Here is a 17,513-nt window from a genome sequence, read left to right on the forward strand (position 1 = left end):
TGTATGGATGTCTCCTTGGTAAGGAGGTGGTAGGTTGGGGAAATCTTAGTCTAGACTGAGTGTGCACTTTTCGGCAGGAGGGAGCCTCAGTGGGTCATTAATCACCCGCCACTGACACTGAGAACCTTCTGCCCCTCATAAGGGCAAAATAACCTCTAACAATGAGAGGAACTAAGTGGCCAGAGACAATGGTATATTGCGTGCTAGTTTATGTTCCTCTCATAAGCAGCGCAGCCAGCCTCAGAAGATGGAGGAGCCATTCGTCCCAGCTCCCTGACTGTACACAGCAGCAGGGAGGGACATTACATGGGCAGCCTCAGTGAAGCGGCCTTAAGAGTCGAAACACTCGGTGGAATGTGTTGTCGTTTCTCACAATGAAACTGACCCTCAGTGGCATCATTACATCATTGCATCGTTACGTTCACATCTTGAGTTGAAAAAAAGGAAAGAAATACGGCTTGAGATATCGCAGCAACAAAACTTTCGAGTCTAATGGTGCAAAAACATTTCAGCTAAAGTCACTAACCATTCATCATTTCAAACATTGAATGTACTGTATATAAAGATGGACGACAAGACAGCTCCCCGAAAGTGAAGCCAAAGCGTCTTCATTGCCACCTGGTGGCTGGCTGCAGTATAGGTCATAAATTCCACCATCTCCACGTTGGTGGATGGGACATGGATCAAAGTACACATCAAATACAATTTTCTCAAAGATGTTTTTTGTTATTTTTCGTAACTCTTATCACGATGTATATTTGAATGTTATTTTTCTAGCAAGTTTTGTTATTTGATGCAATAAAACAGGGTGGAAGGTCAAGATTGGCAGCTGAGACTGACTTGTGATTGGTCGATAACGTGTCGATAACGTGCATCAATCAGTACCATGGCCCCATCCCCCTTTCCCTACACTGCAGACTCCAAATGTACAAGATGGCAGCGTTCGTATCCAGGATGTTTTGGCCTAATTTCTGCATAGTGGAATGAAATGGAGACGCGTTGGCCAGCTTCATTTACGGTGTTTGATTTCAAACATCACACCCGTCTTGTTTTGCAAATTTTCGATCAAAGGCCACAAGCAGAGATGAGACAAAGTATCTAAGTTATTAACGTGAGTACTATCATTTATAAAATTACGCAATTACAAATTAAACTCCTCTATTTAAATGATCCTTAAACTGTATCAAATAATGATGTATAAAAGGTGCTTGTTTGCAGCGATGCACCAAAAGGAAATTGTGAACTGTGAGGTTCAGCTCATTGTTCAGCTGACCATCCCACCACTTTAGTGTTTCTGTGTACTCTCAATGCTCTCATAGTGCAGGTTCTGGCAGCAAGCAGCTGCTGCAAGCAAGCTCTAAAAACCCACTGTACGCTACCTGCTCAGCAACAAAGGGCAGACTGACACAGTTAACCACCAGCTGGTGAACATCGTGGAGCATTTAGCAGGTAAAGAGCCACACATTTCCCTCAGGACTTGGTGGAAACCAAAGACAGAGGTAAAAGACAACGGATTTCCAACGTATCAGGTGGAGCTGCTTGATATATAACTATGGATATATCATGTACCTATGTAGTTTGGTACATTAACCTTTTTTTTTTTTTAAATCCTATTATATGTTGAGTATGTAAAACTTTATTTTGTACATGTAGATACTGCATACCAGTCAGTCTATTGTCTCTTATCATCAGAAGACTGATACCACTCCCATGTCTGTACAATAAATATAGAGCAGCTGGTTAGCTTAGCACAAATAATGATGTGATTTCATGGAACATGCTATAGGGAAATAGTGTAAAAGCTTATTTGATTATAAAGGCTCAAACACACAGTTGTACATATCCTCGAATCAATTTGTTCATGACCAGCAGGGGAAACATGAATCTCATCTAAATATTTGGTCATTTGTGAAATCTTAAATTCGTTAATATGTTCTTTTTTGCTTAGGACTGTATATATTGTGATCTTGTATTTGAGCCACATATATGTCACAGGAACTTGGCAACCGAGACCATGAGTGGGACCTAAGAAAAGGGACCTTCAGCTATAACGCACATTTGCATCCCAGATCTCATGAAGGCCTGAAGCTGATTGATTAATAGAGACAGAGCATGCCAAGACATATCAGGGCCCCTGCGCAGGTTAAGTGGTGCTAAGATTGTTTCATATAGTCCGTGATTAGAGGATGAGGAAGGAGAGTCTGATCTCTCAGACTTGCTGACCCCCTAATCACAGGGGATCTTTCGATCCAACCTGGCCCAGCAACTTCAATCAGACACACTCCCGCGAGTTTGAAACTGGCAGCAGGGAACAGGAAATAACTAATGGGGGAAAGAGGATTGTATTTTCAGATCAGATAATCATAGGAATACACACACAGGTATGTTTTTTTTTAAACATCAGCATTGTGTTATTTACATTATGAGCTGTTAGCTACCAAATCCAAAGCAGTGTCAATTATTACCGCTATATTTAGGGGGTAGAATTCTAAAACACTCAAATACAATAAAAACAAGTCCTCTAACCTGACAACCATTTACATGGAGGTCAATCATCTCTACCCTCTGTTATCGTTTTCTTACAGCGGCAGGTCTACTGCACCTTTCTATTCATGGTTACAATAAGAAACATGTAGTCAGGTTTCTGGAGTGGTGAGAGTTTAGGAAAATACAGCGGCATGGGATACAATAAGAAATTACTTAAGGTTCAGGGACCACTGTCGTCACGGTTACAGTAACAGACACACCTTTAAGGTTGTGGAACAGTCATGGATGGAAGGAACAACACTGACTGATCTGTTTCACAATCTCCTGTGTCAAATCCTGTGTTTTGTGGAGCTATTTTTCCACCTCAACCTGCTGCTGACATCAACCTCTGTTGCTCCTTTTACTACAACTTTTTACACTGCCCCATACATGTCGCAACCTATGTCTTTATTTCATTTTTTTCTTTCTTTTTATATAGGAATAGCACAACTTCCTGAAATCTTACAAAAATAAACAAGCATTATCAGACAAGAAGTTATGTGATATTATGATAATGCAAAAGGATTATTACCTGTGTCAATGTGTGAGCAGCTTTTTAGTCGGGGTTCCTAGTAACTAGCTTTAACAACTACAAAATAAGAGATATTATGAGATGATCAATAGTCAGGATTAGTAATAAACAAAACAAGTCCTGCCTCACAACTATGTGTTAATTTCAGGGACTTTTCATTCGATTTTTTTATGTTCAGAGGGAGTAGAAAGTAGCAGAAAATGGAAATACTCGAATTAGCACAAGTGCAGTACCTCAAAAGAACACTGAAATGCAGTATTTAAGTTAATGTACACACATTTAAAGAAACCAAAGTAACACATAAACATCCACATTCTCTGGGTAAACAGAAAATCAGGACAAACAGAGACACTATGGTATTCCGGCTGCATGTATATTGTGCTTTTCTAGACTGTAAACCACTTATTCAATACAATGTATATTTCATTCACCCCATTCAAATGATGATGCAGCATCAGGACCAGTCGGGAGTTCGGTGTCTTACTCGAAGACAATTTGAGACATTCTGGAGGAGCCGAACCATGAAACCTAGAGATCACAGAACTAGCACTATGAGGACAACTGTGGAAACTTTTCACATGTTCACTGTTGCACTGCACATATTCCTCTAACACAAGCGTTTACTGTTTGGGTATAACACTCACACTGTCTAATAAAAAATCGCTGTAGCCGTGACAGAAGATATAAAACTTCTGGGAGTTCGCTAATCGCTCTTCAAGGAGTGATCCTGCTGGCTGTTATTATTTTCTGTGGCATTTGCAGTGTCAGTGAAATCCTGCAAGTCTCAGTGATTAATACACACTCTGTGAACTACTAAGTGATTTCAAAGAAATAATAAAATCATGGCATGACCTCAAGATATTGGTAAAATGTTATTTACATGCGATAGTTGATCAGTGAATCAGGCTCCAAGGTTTATCTGTAATTCGCCCAGTGCAAAAAAAAAAAAAACTCTCCGGAGTGCAACATAATTATCTACATCATCAAAAGCAATTATGGATGCATAAATTGAATGCATGTCTACATCCCCATTGTCCCTTGCATATTTGTCCCTCGCACAGATAACAGAGCATTAACATCACAATGGAGGGGGAATAATGGAGTTGCCCAGCTGGGGTTAAAGGGACATGACAATAAGTGTGACAAGCCTCAGTCAGATGCGTGGACACGGACTAACAAAAAAAAGAAAAAGAAACTTTTCATCCCATTCAAATGTGGGTGTGTAGAGTCAAATGAATCACGGACGCCGTGGCTTCATGCAGATGAACTGCCAGGCTGAACTTTAACTTAACATCAATGTAAGAATACACAAACAGAGGATCAGTATTCGAATGAACTGTGTTTTGCAACTTGAAAAGCAATGATAATAGTAATAAAAAATATAAGCACTTTTATTGAGAGTAATTCACTTTTCTAACTATATTTTTTATGACATCTAGCTAAAGGCTGACTGCAGTATAATGTTTCTTTATACAGGAGAGTCTACCACATATATGTTACGTAATTCACTGTAGTATTACGCAAAGATGATTTCCCGGATTTCCACAAAATTTGGTGGAAGGGTGGGACAATGGCTAAGAAAGAAGGACCCAGAAAAAACATTGTACCCAGGAAAACTTTCTTATACATTTACTACTTTAATCTCTGCCCCAGGGAATAATTCATGAATCTTGACTAAACAAATCAGGTACATTGAGGGGACTGATATCTATGAGTGTTTGAAATGTGGTGTAGTTTGTTGGGACTGTTGGGCCCTGGCAGATGTGCTCTATGTGCTCATTCTAGTTTGTAGTAGTTTTGCAGGGCACAAAATGGTTATACATCATTCTGGAATGTGATTACAAACAGTGGAGTTTTGATTTTGGTGACGTGATGAGACAAACCTGAACATTTTCTCTGGCTCAAGTTACAAACTTCAACCGCAACTGCCTTTAATTGTGGGAGGTGAAATTGAAGATATCAGTCTGCGATATTATTACAACAAGTTTGGAAACACTCATATTTAGGCAGATGCTCTGGCATGGTTTGCTGCTGTCTACTTGCTACTGTGTTTAGAATGACGTCATACACCCTGTCTGCAAGAAACAATCCACAGCACACACACACACAAACTATTATTTTTGCACTGGAGGGACACAGATATGCCAAACACAGCCACTGCTCGCAAGTTGAATGGGCGACATGTTTAATATTTTGATAACAGTAAAGTACCAGTAACTGCTTTTGCTATTAAATAGAATTATTTTTTTAGGCCTCTTGAGAATATCAGAAATAATGTTCTGCCTGCTTTTATCGGAGGACTGAATTCCTCCATGGACCTTTAGAAGAAAGAGTCCCAAACTGACTGTTTTCAGGCCCAAGTGGATGTCAATATTCAGACACGCTCCAGCGACTGCGAGTCAACCGTCTAATTATTTGTCAGTAGAAAACTTCAGGCCGATTCTCCAATGTTTCTCCTCCACAGATGAAAAAAGCGAAATGATCAACAGAAGAGAAAAGCATCACTTTAGAAATGATTAATATTTGAGCTCGTCGTCAGGCGGTGAAAACACCTCGTGCAATGAGGGACTGTCAAACAGCAGCTCATCCCCCCCGATCTAACATCCTCATCCTCCATCAACAAGGAGTGATAAACGTCTCCAAAGCGCTCGATCCGCGTTGTTATCGCAGTCCGCGGCAGAGGCTCATTCTGAGCTGCAGTCGGCTCACCGGGCCTTCTTCTGCTCAGCTGAGACACTGCGAGAATCCCTGGCAGCTCATATATCAAGGGAGATCCTCACAGCAGCGCTCCCCTTCCTTTTTCAATGCACAGGGTAAGTATTTTAATTAGTTGGCTAATTGTCTAAGTAATTGGAAGACAACTTAGCTCAAAGAGTAATCAATCTCTACAGGGCTGTGTTCTATCACATCAAAGCATCTGTAATTAACACTGCAAACCATGGGATGGTCTTTGACTGAGCTCGATAGCGAGGGGGGGCGTATGATCACAGATAACACCGAGGTGGAGGAGACGGATCTGGGAGGCTTCCAGTGAGCACGGAGAGGTGTTATCATTTAGACGCAACCAGACGCAGAACCCAAACACTCCTGAAGCCGGAGACAGTCAAGACCCTCGAACGCTGGCTGTGATGCAAGAGCTGCACTGTGTAAACAATAGCCAGGTAAAGCCCCTGGTTATTAAATCATGTGTGGGTGTGTATGTGTGCGTGTGGCTTTCACAAATCGGAGCCGCTTTTTTTTTCTTCTTCTTACGTCTAAATCCTTGAAAACTATACTTTTATTATCAATAAAGAGAAAAAAAACAATTCAATGTGAATGTCTCACTGCGAAGCTCCGACGTTCAAATGTGCATCCTCCCCTTAAATTTCCCCCAAGAATATCTGTTAGCTTGATTTTGACAACACAATTGGCAATTCATTAAATGTTTTCATATACCGAGTATCAATTTCACTTTGCAGGAAGGCTTGCGCCAGGCATTAAAAAAATTATACGTTTGGGATGAACAAGACTAATCATGTCTCAGATTCATCCATTGGAGGCCCCTTAATTTCCCCATTGTAGAAAACAAGATGTATAATGAACAATTATACATAAAGTCAATTTCAGTGTTGTGCAGAAGACTTAATTAAAATTACTAATGAAAAAAAGGACTGCTTACACTGTGGAAGTTTGCTCATCAATTTCAAAATTAGTAAAATGCTTTGTCTTCGTGGGCTCTAATGAAAATGACCTGAATGGCGACACTTCATTTTTTTGTTTTGTTTACAAACAATCATTATGAATAGAATTAGGAACCACAAACCCATTTTGTTATTCGTTCGGGGGAAGAATTGGGGTATAATTGTCCAAACTGCGGAAGGAAGCGGCAGCTTAACATCCACGTTATTCCGGGACACATTCTATCACATTATCAATTAACAGATGTATTCAAACACGCAGGGAGGAACGTCATGCTTGTGGCGGCAGCCTAAAAATGGATAATTATGATGAAACATCCAGAGGAGAGCAGTCGCTGGAAGACATGATATTCCCTGAAGTGATTCCCCCCTCCCCCCCTCCGGCCCCGCGCTCCCCGCCGCAAGGCACAATCCACACAGTGGCACTGACAGATTGACAAATAAGGTTAATAAGTACTTTCCACCTCTCCTAAAGGCTAATCAAATATTAATCCTCGAGGTGTGGTCAGCGGGAGGAAAGAAAAAAAAGGAAAAAAAAGACAACAACAAACATTTGGTGGAGGGGAATTGATCGAATTGATTCTCTCTCGTAATGCTCGGGGCCCGGGGAGAGAAGAAGAAGTAGACGGAGAGGAAGAGGAAGAGGAAGAGGGAGAAGAGGAGGGGATGTTGAGTTGGAACTGTACGAATTCATTTCAGGCCAAGAGTGGACAAATATTTGGATATGAGCGCTTAAAGCAATTTCAATTTTTAATCCATCTCCTCATATCCGCCACGTGCTCATAGCGTCCGTGAATGTGGCGCGTCCCCCTCCCCAACCGAAAAACAATAGTTTCACGTGATCCTCTGCCTTTTAACCAAAATGACCCCAAAAAAACATTCATGAAAACAGAAAAGCAGAGAAAACATATGACAAGATTAATATACAAATGGATTTGATCTCTACAAACATCAACTTGTGCACAAATAAATAAAAATGCGAATCATATAAAAAAACAAACTACTGGTGACATGTTTGAATTTTACACAAATCCCACCTACCTGCCCCCCCCCCCACCCCAACCCCCTAAGAGTTTTCACTAATCGGAAGCCTCGGGACATCTCGGAGTCTGGTGGACCATGTGAGCGGAGCCACACACTCGTGTACTGATAGGGCAAAATTGGATCCAGTGAGAATGCAAAGGAGCTTATCAACCAACACTTCCAGGCAGTGCTCTCTGCAAGAGCATATGTCAACATCATTTATTAGATGTGGCCAAGGACTAAATTATGTATGATCACAAAATGAAAAGAAAAAAAAAAAAGGGGGTGGGAGAAAAATGGGATCACACGCAGCAGGTGGATAGAATAATATTTGGAGAGAATATGAAATTATTAATGGAGGCCCTTAAGGGAGAATATTTGTTAACATTAACCAGTGAGTCATTTGTGTTGGTTTGAGTGTATAATTAATCATATCGGACATTTCAGAAGAGTTAAGTGAATCTTTTATTTGCTCCCCCGGTTTCCAGAGGAGTGATCCATAATATTACTGTCACATATAGTATTTCTATATTAATGTTTACTCACACAACGAGAAGCAAATCAGACACTCTCAAATTGTACCCAGTAAATTGTGTGAGCTCAAAGTGGGATTCAAAAAAACCTGCATTTCCGTCACTCCAGCCAAACATATACTAAGTAGCTTTAATATTGCCAGATGAGCAATCTCTCAAGCAAAATACTCTTCAGAGATACTGTGTAATTGACTCCACATCTAACAGTATGGAACAAATCCCACTAGCAGAGGGAGTTGACAAATTGCATTAAAAACACTCAATTGGGCCAGGATTGGATAGAAGCTCATGTTCCTCCTTATCCCATTAAACATGAAACAGTTTAATCTCTCAAACTTGCTGACATATGTGCAAACGCTCATGCGGCAGGCAGCCTGCGCTCAGTTTGTAGCAGAGTATCAAGGCACAACAACACGGCCTCTGAACTAACTGTGCGCTCCAGTGTGTGTGTGTGTGTGTGTGTGTGTGTGTGTGTGTGTGTGACACGTGTAGACAAGAGCAGACTCAACATGGAAATAGCATTATTTTAATCTTCAATTACAACATTGTTTAATGGCGGAGCGACGGCAGAGCTGCAGACATGCATATCATTTGTTTCGGGCTGCTTAAAGCGGGCGATGTTCAAGAGACTCAAACTGTCAAATCATCCAAGTTTCTTCTTCAATGGCTTACCCGATTTGAACATGTTCCGCTTCTTTTCATGACATGTAAACAGGTTTTGACATGGGTCTAGTTAAATGTGTAAGACATGCTGTAAAAAAAAAAAAAGAAAAAGGGAAAGGGAAATGCCTGCGTGAAAAAAAAAAAGGCCCAAACCTGTCAACACAGAGTACCTGCTTTAAATCTGTTCCCCCATTTCAGGCAATCTGTGGGAACCAGGCCTGTGGAGTCTAATCCTGTTTTCATCCGTGCTCCCCCCTCTCCGACAGCCCCCCTCATCTGTATCACACTTTCAATTCCACTTGCTGGTGCCTTTGTGCGATTTCCATTTGATCTCGCGTTTAAAATTCAAAATCTATTCAAGGTTTTTTTAGTTGGATTCACGCTTTCGCCATGAAGCCCTATTTATGTTCTAGATTTGGAATTGCAAATCACGGGTGTGTGATTTAGGGGGAATGGAAGTCCAAAATTCCCTGGCATCACCTTTTATGATTCTGTAGGTTTAAAATGTTAACAAGGGTGTTTTAGCAAGCTGATTTGTGCAGTATCAGACTGTCTCTGGCTGTGTGTGTGTGTGTGTGTGTGTGTGTGTGTGTGTGTGTGTGTGTGTGTGTAATGGTGGAAAACTTACTCTCATTTACTGAGTCTGGTCGTCTGTGGCACCGTGGTGGTTTTAATTCTGACGTCTAGACACACCTAGCGACCCACGTCTCTGAGGCCCCTGCCATCCTGATGTTGACAATGCTCTATACTTTGTTTGTATAAAAAATATTCATCATCTTTAACAACAGATCTTATTTCAAATCTTACAAGGTGAGAAAAAACTTTTCTTTCCAAGCAATAATTATTAGAAACACACCAAACGTTATTTCTGAATGATCTAAAGTTTTTTCGACTACCATCAGAATTTTCTGTAGGCGTTTTGTAGCTCTGCATAACGTCTTTTCCTTTTTAATAAACATTGGAGCAATATCTATAGGTTAACATGACTAGTTTTTCATTGTTTCCAGATTAAACAAACTTATGGGTAGATACTGGTGCACTCCACTGGGGCACCACCGCTCCTTAAACAACCCAGAGCTCTGAGGTGACTGAACAATGATCACACTTGTCACTGAGATGTTCTGCCTGATCATCGCTGTCTCCAAACTCCAAACAAGCTGTAGGATTTGCCGAAACTGAATGACAGCGATGAAACAAAATCACCGAGATCACCAGATGCGAGTATAAATACACAATAACTCCGATGGCTGTGCAGAAATAACCTTTTCATTTCAAACAGTGTGCTGCTAAATGTCAGCATGAATTGAGTTGTTGCGGAGGAGAAACATCTTCATGTACAATAATCTTGGATTCTTTTATGAAAAGTATAAAAAAGCCTCCAGTATATATTCATATCCGTGCCTGCAGTGCACGATCCCTGCACGGCTTTCCCTGCTACAGTAACATTATGGTTTAAAAACACATCAAAAGAATTAGCATCCAGGAAATCATGCACTTTGCATTGATTTTCCCTCAGACTTAACTCTGCCGTTATTGTGAAACCCAACGGTACAATATCAATATCAACCAAATTAATAACTTCCCCCTGCGAGAGATCTCAGACTGTGCTGTGCTTGTATCTATTCAGAGGAAGAAGTAGCAGGGAGGAAGAACAAACTTTGGATCTATTGAATCCCCTATGAACAATTTATACAAAGAATATTAATATTGCTGCAGCCGCTCATCTGCTTTGCAAATAAATGCTCACTTCTGCGCTCAGATATGACTTTAAAGAGCACGTCATAAAGAATCCACATTTGGACCGATTCATATTCCTGAATCGCCCAACGTTAACATTAAAAAGAGATACACACGGTTGTTGTTTTTTTTCTGCAAATGTCAGGGCATAATAAATAACCGAATGTTTGAGTGTGAGTGTTTTCGGCTCGACGGCGCGTTCTCCATCTGAGGCATGAGCTGCGGTAAGTCCACGTGAGCCTTTGATGATCACTCTGGGCGTCGTGTTTGTTTTGGTATAAGTTAGGATTGATAATAGCATTACGGCGGGGCAGTATATCTGCTTATCAAAGGACATTATTGCCCCACTTGATGCCCAGTCAGGGATTTAGGTGAGCATTGTGAACCCAAGCCGCAACAAACCCCACTTCCTGTGATTATCTGACACGAGGTGCTGACGGGTGCTCGTCTGTTGACATTTCTGTTGATATTGGCGGTGTAAAGGACAGCAGCGGCGGAGACTTACGGCGCTCGCACAGGTCTTACACACTTTTTATTTTCCTCTTTGTCGGCCCTTGTTGTGGGACTTATAGCGTGTCGGCGGCGGCTGAATGAGCCGTGGCACTGACCTGTGGTGACGGACCGGGATCATACATCAGGGGGGCTGTTTTCTCTCTGTCATCACGGTTGTGTGTGGTCAGGCCCGAGTGGCACCTGGAACAGCTGAAACATCACAAATGCAAAATGTAAAAGCCCCAATGTAGAGCGGCGTGACAAAAAGTACTACGTGAAATGGATAGAGGGTCACAGTGTCATTGCTTTTTTTTTTATGTGGCAGCCTGATCCTAACCTGATTGGTCTCCGTTAGAAGTTATTATTAAAATAACACAGACCCTACTTACCATAAAATAACAGGTGAGGTTAATGGCGAATGATTTGTTGCATTAAAACCACAGTCATTGCCTCAATCTCCCTTTTTTTTCCTGCCCTAATGGATTTTATTTTACTGAATATTCTCTGGAAGCATACATAATTCCGTACGAAAGCAAATCTATTTTTCATGAATACAAAGCAATATTAAAAGCAACAACTTAACAGACTATGAATTAATAATTTTGTATTAGCGAGACATGCAAAATGCACAATTAGGAACGTTTTTTCACAGCTTCCTGTGTGGTGGTGATGGAAATTATAAACTGTGTCATAGTTAACATCCAAACATATCTGTGGATGTTTATATCTTCATGTAACAGAGATAATATGGTGCACATGGGAAAGTATCAGTATCATTTATGAAATATGAAGTTCAGTAGATACCAAGAAAATGCATTTTGCTTTTGAAACAGGTAAAAATCTGCATCTGCATCATCAGTAACACTGACCATGACTGCATCCACTGAAACGTGGTATTTGATTTACTGTAATCCCTGAAATCTCCAGAGAAGTGGATAAAATCCTTATATTAATTAGAACTAATTACACCTTCCTGTGAAATCCAACACCTAATGGACAAATCTTACAATATTCCAAGTCAATTTCTGATGTTTTCACTCTGTCTGCCATTTTGAAAGGCCTTTAAAATATTATGCATTCAGAACTTACTACAAGAGAAGGAGGTCGAGCCTTTTTTAAAATAAACATAAGACCAGATTATAAAATAAACATCAAGTGCAAGATATTTTTAATAGTTTTTGAACGTCGTTGAAGGCTTCAGCTACACAGATGATTCTTAGAATAGAATAGATTATAACCAGCCTACAACTCACTTTACATATAATAACGTACAACATCTATACCAAACTGTAATTATCAACAAGCTAAAAGCAGAGGTGGGCTTCTGTACCAAAGATTTTTTCAGGTATCCGTACTTAACTTGAGTATTTGTTTTTCTGACGACTTCTGACTTTAACTCCCTACATTTGTACAATTATCAACATCAAGACGGATTACGCAGATAACACAGAGAAGATGATTCCTTGTTGTATATCGGTCGGTGCATATAACGGACAACAGACGTAACACGGCGTTAAAGACACATCAAGACAAAACCGACAAGAGTGGGACACGACACCACGGAGATGAGGCACAGCGTGTGACAAGGAGTAACAACATGGAATCAGCCAACATCTCTGACAAAGCAGAGCAACAAAACAAATCTCTGACCCTACTTTTGTCACCTCTGGCTAAAAGCACATATTTGGCTTTAAACACAGACCATCTGAGAAGTGCACTGTCCAGTGACAGAGACTAACTGACATACATGTGTCTTTGTTGAATCAGCAGGATCCACACCAGCGTCTGTGGGTATCATATCATTTTCTCCTCCAAAGCCTCTGTAGTTTTTGGATAAAAAACCTATCTTAGTACATTTCCACGTGTTCAAAATCCTCGTTAGATCTGTAGATCATGCACAAATTCATACTTTAATGGCTGCGTTCTATATAAGTCTGTGACCAAGCCTTTACTCCCTGAAGCACAAACAGTAATGGCTGTGGCACCGGCTTTTCCCATGACATTTAGAGGTTAATTTGCGCTGGTTTCATGGTCGTTTATCAGTGGAAGGTTTAGAAATTAGCATTCACCACGCTTTTTATTGACAGAAGTGTTTAATAACCCATCAAATCAAACAGGATGGTCAGCCAGCTCCATGCAAACCGCATAACGTCCACAGAGCACTGAGCTCAGGATTCTGAAGCCTGGAAGTTGGTGTGACTGAGCTTTGGATAGGATTGGTGTCAGAGAAGGTCTCGTGGTAAACGTTCTGCGGGAAGTGATGCCTGATGTCGGGCTAATGCGCGAGCGGGCAAAACCCGCAGGAGCTGCTCTGATCCAGGTGGACCTGGTCAGTTTAGTGGAGATGGATGAGGGAAGAGGAAGGAGAGGCTTCTTGTTCTCACCACAGGTTTCCTTTTATTCTGACACATTTACAGCCACACTCAATCTGTTATATCCAGGGGTGAAAGTAAGCCGGTACGCTCCGGTACTCCGTAGGCTACCACTAAAAGATTCAGTGCCGCCGTCGAGCCAGAAAGTGATCGTCCGCCAGAAAGTGATTGCCGCTCAGTGGACTTTTACGAGTTGTACTGCCGCCTTCAATATATTTAAACTGGAAAAAAAAGGGACTAGAGAGGTTACAATTAAGGGCATTTCAGTCATAACTGCAAATTAAATAATTGAGTATTTCTATATATAACACAACTGTAAATCATGGTAATAACAGTCTAGTTTCCAATTACCCAAAAAAAAAGCACATAAGACATGAGCTAGATGCACCTTTACGATTACAAGGGACATAAAGTTAAGTGTGTGTACACAGCACACAAGCAGCTGTGGACGTATATAAACTGGACTGTACAGCTTTAATGCACGCTCCTCAGAAGGTCCTATTTCCAGAGCTGTGAGGCCGATGTTCCGACTCTGTTGTGTTCATTTGAAGTAGGAATGTGGCAAAAGCATGAAACGCTCAAAACTAAATAAGTTGTATGTATGTTTACATCATTTAAACAACACCTTGACAACTCTGTCCAAATATTTGCACAATAACAAAAGGGTTCCATTGTGACAGGCATATAATTAAAAACATATGTATTAGCATGTTAGGCGCTTGTGAGAGATAGACATAGTGTTTGCGAGTTCAGAAGCTACTGTTTGCAGCCAATTGTAAAATTATTTTAAATTGGTTTACACGTGATGACATCAGCAACTCACGTACCAAAGTTTTCAACAACTTTGCGAGTGGTTCTCTCCGACTTAAGACTCATGAGAAGTTTCCCAGTCGAGAACTTATTTTTTCAGACTATTCCAACATCACTCGAATGCATCAGTTTCTGGCCTCACTATTTGGCAAAACACCTCAGGGAAGAGGGAATAACAGCTCGCTACCAAGGCATACAACACACACACACACACACACACACACACACAGCTAACATTTGGTCAACATAATCAACAGTTAGCTTTAGCTTCTAAATCGTATATCACTGTGTTATTATTATCCAGAACATACCTGTGCTTTCATATCCAGCGCTGTTGGATTTTAGCTGGCAGTCATTTGTTTAGTTTTTTCTTTCCCACACATCTCCAACATAAAATGTAAAGTTGTGCTAGATGTTTATTTTTATTCCCATGACAACAAACAAGCTACACGACTTCCATGAGTTGTTCTTTAACTGGCATGACCATGTGCTCACCTTTACTTCCTAATCTTCTTCTTCTTCTATTTATTTGTGGCGTTTGGCAACAACTTGCTGGTGCATTATCGCCACCATCTGAACAGGAGTGTGTATTGCAACAATTCTTAGCCGATACCAACTCTTCTGATGAGTCCTGTTTTATCCCAAAAAGAAATGATTGCCCTAAAACCTACAAGGGAGAGTTTAATTTGAGATGTTATTACAAACATGGTGCTTTGATGGCTGCGTTTGATTTATTGTTGTTTTGGGCGTTTGCAACAGCTAGGGACATTTTTGTTGTTTGGCGGACACATCACTGTTCTCATAACTTGTTACAGAATAAAAAGAAAATAAGGAGGATGATAAGAAATGCTAGTCATCTTCCATTTTAATATGCAGATTGTAAGATAAATTATCAGGCAGCATCATCATCACCATCAGCATGTCTTCTTTCATTTGTGTGTCGAATGCTTTGAACATTCAAAGTCAGAAACTTGTTAACTTTTCAAATTCTTTTGATGAATTCACTTTTCTTCTAATTTGAAACGAAACAAATTTTTTGAAACAAAGATTTTGAAAGTTCTGTCTGCATTTGAATAAATCATTTGCCAAACATGATCAGTTATTTCTCATGTCCTTATTTGAATGCGGGTGTTCACAGATGCATGAAGCTGAGTGTGGGAAGAATATATGAAGGTTGGGGTAGTAACAAAAACTACTTCTACTACTATCTATTTTTAACCAATAGAGCATATTTTGTATATAACACAATGTCTAAGACTTACAGTGTTTCTCCCCACTTCCATTCACGTACCCCAACTTTGTCCCATTCTATTGAGCAACAGTGAGATTGTCTGCGTATTGTAGTTGGATGAATGATGAGGCCGCATAGGAGGCCTTGTAGGCTATGGAACAACGTGAACAATGTTCAAAAACACGTATCACATTTCGGGGGAAACTTAGTCATCAGACAAAGTGCCGGTATAGTCACTGTTAAACCATGAGGAAAATAAATCCTGCACTTTTTTTTTGTCTAGGAAATTAGTTCAAGCCCATAAAATACACTGCACATAATTTTTTGTGATCTCCCTTTATAATTCCCGGCTTCCTCCTCCGCCCCTTATCTTCCCTCTTCGCCACTGTTGTGCTTGAATGTGTATAATTTCACATCCCCAGATTCACACGGCATGTCACCGACTCGGAGTGAAATATACTTATGTTCAAAGGAGTCCTAATGTGGAGTGATGGGGAGGGGGCCTACAGTAGCCTCACAGCCGTTGACACACAGCTGTCTTTGCTGTAAATCTTGCAAATCCACGCAAAAAAAAAGAAAAAAAAATCTCCCTCATGAGACTTCTTTGAGTGTTAAATTGCTCCAGCTCTGAACGTAAGTGTAGTGAGAATCGTCATGTGCGCGTGACTACAGAGCAAATTATTTGAGTTCAATTGAGAAAGGAAGTCAAAGCTGTTACTGCACTTCTAATAACTGTAAAACATGACTTCTAACGTATAGTTACCAGACAAGGTTAATCCTGCAGGTTAATAAATACAATGCATTCCCCCCCCCCGTAATAGCATGCAAGGCCTTGTCGGAGTCCTTTTTATCTACAAGCCCTGTCTGTGGGGTTATTATATAATTATATTATTGCATTTGTCATTTACAGAGTTCGCTCTTGGGGTGAGGCACAAATTAAAGCAGTGAGTGTGTTAGCTTTATATAAGCAAAACGTCGGCGACGCGAACCGTAAGAAAAGTTCATATTTTTTTTCCCTGTGTAATGAATGTTACATTATTTATGTTATGAATTATGGATGAACTCGTGCAGACCTGCGCGGGCCCTCAGTAGCCCGGCTCGTAATCAATCCCTGTCTGATGGACCTCTCCAACAAACAGTTATTAGTGGTTCCTCTGTCTCAAGTCGACTTGGGTAAACCTCACTAACTGGCAATATGATCTGTTATTATCTGCATTCAAGGTATAAATGAGAATTTCATCGTCTGTAATTTTGGTGGTGGGAAAAAAACAACACGTTGAGACATTTTGGCTGTAATGATTTAAAGATTGTGGCGACAAAGATTAAGCACTTCAGCGGTTTCCTGTCATTGAAGGGCTTACTGAGGCCGCCTGCTAATGCTCTTCACAGAGTACTAAAGAGAATGCATATTAAATGACAGCATCCTTTGAATTAATACACTTTGTAACTTCGCAGGCAGCGGCATAAGCACAGAAGTGCGATAGGGAGGAAACATTATTCATGGTGTTTTTCATCCTAACTCTACTTTATTAGCTTATTTGATTCCCCATTCTCCTCATAGTTGATTCAATACATTCCCTATTTGCATAAAACTGTCCGGTAAGATTATCTTCACTTATTCGATCTATCCTAAGAGTCACCTTGTTCAGGATCTTATACGAATAATGAGATTTTAAATTGGAAGACACTCACACAGAGAATGAGGCATTTACAGTTAATTCATCTCATTGAGTTACATTGCTTAGAGGTATTGGAGGGTTTAGATTTTCATTCAAGCATCATATTTAACAGTGTCTGCTTCCCCCACTTTACTGGCATTGAAATTTAAATGGCCTGAGCCTGACAGATCCAATATTGCGACCCACTGTTGCTATTTTTCCGGGGAGGAAATATATTGTCAAAATCGCTACATTCAGA

This window comes from Hippoglossus stenolepis, chromosome 16 (assembly GCF_022539355.2).
Source record: "Hippoglossus stenolepis isolate QCI-W04-F060 chromosome 16, HSTE1.2, whole genome shotgun sequence".
NCBI classification, from domain to species: domain Eukaryota; kingdom Metazoa; phylum Chordata; class Actinopteri; order Pleuronectiformes; family Pleuronectidae; genus Hippoglossus; species Hippoglossus stenolepis.